The sequence below is a fragment of the Molossus molossus genome, unplaced genomic scaffold (genome assembly GCF_014108415.1).
Source record: "Molossus molossus isolate mMolMol1 unplaced genomic scaffold, mMolMol1.p scaffold_m16_p_22, whole genome shotgun sequence".
Classification (NCBI taxonomy): Eukaryota; Metazoa; Chordata; class Mammalia; order Chiroptera; family Molossidae; genus Molossus; species Molossus molossus.
In genome coordinates this window covers 601,900-605,273 of record NW_023425358.1, presented here as the reverse complement: position 1 = coordinate 605,273, position 3,374 = coordinate 601,900, and the positions used below count along the sequence as shown (strand labels likewise).

Genomic DNA, 3,374 nt, shown 5'->3' with positions numbered 1-3,374 from the left:
AAAAATTTCATGTTTGAGGTAGGTCTGTAATGATATGAACTTCCCTCTCAGAACTGCTTTTGCTGTGTCCCATAGAATTTGTGTTGTTGTGTTTTCATTTTCATTTATTTCCAGGAAGTTTTTTTCTTTGATCTTCTTGGTAACACATTCATTGTTTAATAACATGCTATTTAGCTTTCATGTGTTTGCATGATTTAAGTGTGTTTATTGTTATTGATTTCTAGTTTCATACCGTTGTCATCCCAAAAGATGCTTCATATAATTTCAATCTTCTTGAGCTTGTAAATTCTTAGTTTGTGTCCTAATATTTGGTTTATCTTTAAGAATGTCCCATGTGCACTTGAGAATAATTTATGCTCTGCAGTTTTAGGGTAAAATGTTCTGTAAAAATCAATAAAATCCATCTGATCCAGTGTGTCATTTAGTGTCTCTGTTTCCTTGTTGATTCTTTGTTTAGAAGATCTGCCCAGGGATGTCAGTGGGGTGTTAAAGTCCTCTAGTATGATTGTTTCACTGTAATCTCTACCTTAAAGTCCTCTAACATTTTTTAAAATATATTTTGGTGCTCCTATATTGCTTGCATATAAGTTTGCCAGGGTTATATCTTCTTTTTGGATTGATCCTTTTAATATTATGTAGTACTCTTCTTTGTCTCGTGTTATGGCCTTCATTTTGAAGTCTATTTTACCAGTCATGAGTATTGCTACCCCAGTGTTTTTTGTTTGATTTTTATTTTTATTTGCTTGGAAAAATTTTTTCCATCCCTTCACTTTCGTCTTATGTGTGAGCCTTTTGTAAACAGCATATTATCTCTTTGCTTAACCAACTAGCTACCCTATGTCTTTTGATTGGAGCATTTAAACCATTTTCATTGAAGGCTACTGTTGATAGATATTTATTTGTTGCCATTTTTTCTTTATGCCTATGTTCCCCCCGCCTCTTTTTTTTTTGTCTTATACCAGTCCCTTTAGTGTTTCTTGCAATGTTGGTTTGGTGGCAATAAACTCCTTTAGTCTTTTTTTTTTCCTTCTCTCTCTCTCTCTGTGAAGCTCTTTATTTCATTTCTGATTTTGAATGATAACCTTGCTGGATAGATTAATCTTAGAATCAGACCCTTGCTTTTCATTGCATTGTATATTTCATACACTACCTTCTGGCCTGCAGTGTTTCTATTGAGAAATCAGTTGACAGTCTACTGAAAAATTTCTTGTAAGTGAATTTCTGACTCTCTCTTGCTGCCTTTAAGATTATTTCTTTGTCTATAACATTTGCCATTTTAATTATAATGTTTCTAGGTGTGGGTCTTTTGGGATTCATCTTAATTGGGACTCTGTGTTTCCTGGACTTGTGTGACTTTTGCCTTCACCAGGTTAGGAAAGTTTTCTGTTATTATTTCTTCAAACAGGTTCAGTATTACTTTCTCTAATTCTTCTCCTTCTGGTACCTGTGTGATGTGAATGTTGTTGCATTTCATATTGTCCCAAAGCTCCTTTAAACTCTTCTCCTGATTTTCAATTTTTGTTTCCATTTGTTGCTCTAAATGGGTGGTTTTTTCCTAACTTGTCTTGTATCTCTCATTCAGTCCTCAGCTTCTTCTAATCTACTATTGAATCCTTCCAAGGTTTTCTTTATTTCAGCTTTGTCATTCTTCATTTACTCTTGATTCTTAGATTCTTATCAATAGCCTCTACCTTGTTTCTTTTTCTTTTTTTGTTGGGTACAATGAACTTTATTGATGGTACATGACAATTTAGGGCTCCCTAAGTCTTTTCCCTTCTTCCGGGGGTCTGAGATGAAAACTGGAGGTCAGGAAATCTTAGTTTGTTGGGGGATCAGTTTGGGGCAGGACTCCCCAGCAGTTGAAGGCCTCTCTCCTTCTCTGTGGGGCTGGTAGTTCAGGGGGCTTTTATTCCTTAGATGTCATGTGGACCATGAGGTCCACCATCCTGTTGCTATAGTCAAATTTTTTGATATACCAAGAAAGATGTTTGATAAAATAGTCATTGAGGGCATTGCCAGCCTCAGCATTGAAGGTGGAGGAGTGGGTGTCACTGTTAAAGTCACAGGAGACAACCTGGTCCTCAGTATAACCCAGAATGCCCTTGAGTAGGCCTCTGATGCCTGTTTTACTACCTTCTTGAAGTCATTGTATTTGGCAGCTTTCTCCAGGTGGTAGGTAAGATCCACAACTGACACATTGGTGGTGGGGACATGGAAGGCCATGCCAGTTAGCTTCCTGTTCAGCTCAATGATGACCTTGCCCACAGCCTTGGCAGCACCAGTAGAAACAAGGACGATGTTCTGGGCATCCCCTCAGCCATCACACCACAGCTTCCCAGAGGGGCCATCCAAGGTCTTCTGGGTGGCAGTGATAGCATGGACTGTGGTCATGAGTCCCTCCATGATGCCAAATTAGTCACAAATGACCTTGGTCAGGGAGGCCAAGCAGTTAGTGGTGCAGGAGGCATTGCTGACAATCTTGAGAGAGTTGTCATACTTGTCATGGTTCATACCTATCACAAACATGGGGCATCCACCGAAGGCACAGAGATGATGACCCTCCACTCTTCAAGTGTCCCCCAGCTTTCTCCATGGTAATAAAGACTCCGATGGGCTCCACAACATACTCAGTACCAGAATCACCCCATTTGATGTTGGCTGTGTCTTGCTCCTGAAAGATAAAGATGAACTTTCCATTAATGACAAGTTTCCTGTTCTCAGCCTTGACTGTGTCTTTGAACTTGTCATAAGTAGAATCATACTGGAACATGTAGACCATGTAGTTGAAGTCAATAAAGGGGTCATTGGTGGTGACCATATCTACTTTGCCAGAGTTATAAGCAGTCCTTGTGACAGGTGCCCAATATGGCCAAATCTGTTCACTCCGACTTTCACCATCATGTCTCAAGATCGAGGCTGGCACTGCACAGGAAGATGTGGCTGTCTGATGAATTGGAGGAGTAGAGAGCCCCTATCTCTTTTTTAAAACTCCTGCTGAGTTCTTTATAGTTATCATTAAGTTTGTTGTAATTCTCACTTAGTTGATTGAGCATCCTTACTACCGTTACTTTTAATTACTTATATGACAATCTATTTACCTTCATTTTATTTAGTTACTTTTCTGATGATTCCTCATTTTCTTTCATTTGAGGGTTGTTGTTTTTATTTATTTATTTATTTATTTTATTTTATTTTTTATTTTTTTGAGGGTTGTTGTTTTTTGTCTCACCATTTTCACTTTCTTTTCTTTTCTTTTTTTTTTTTATGAATTTTTATTTATTTTTTTGTTACAGATATTTTACCTTTTTACCCCATTGGCACCCCCCACCCCACCCCACCTCCACCCTGTCCCCGGCTTAGTTGTCCATGTCCAT

At 38.3% G+C, this 3,374-nt stretch overlaps 1 pseudogene; it reads right to left on the bottom strand.

Moving 5' to 3' along the window:
* Positions 1-1,906: 1,906 nt before the first annotated feature.
* LOC118640203 lies at positions 1,907-2,898 on the bottom strand (annotated as a pseudogene).
* Positions 2,899-3,374: the final 476 nt, after the last annotated feature.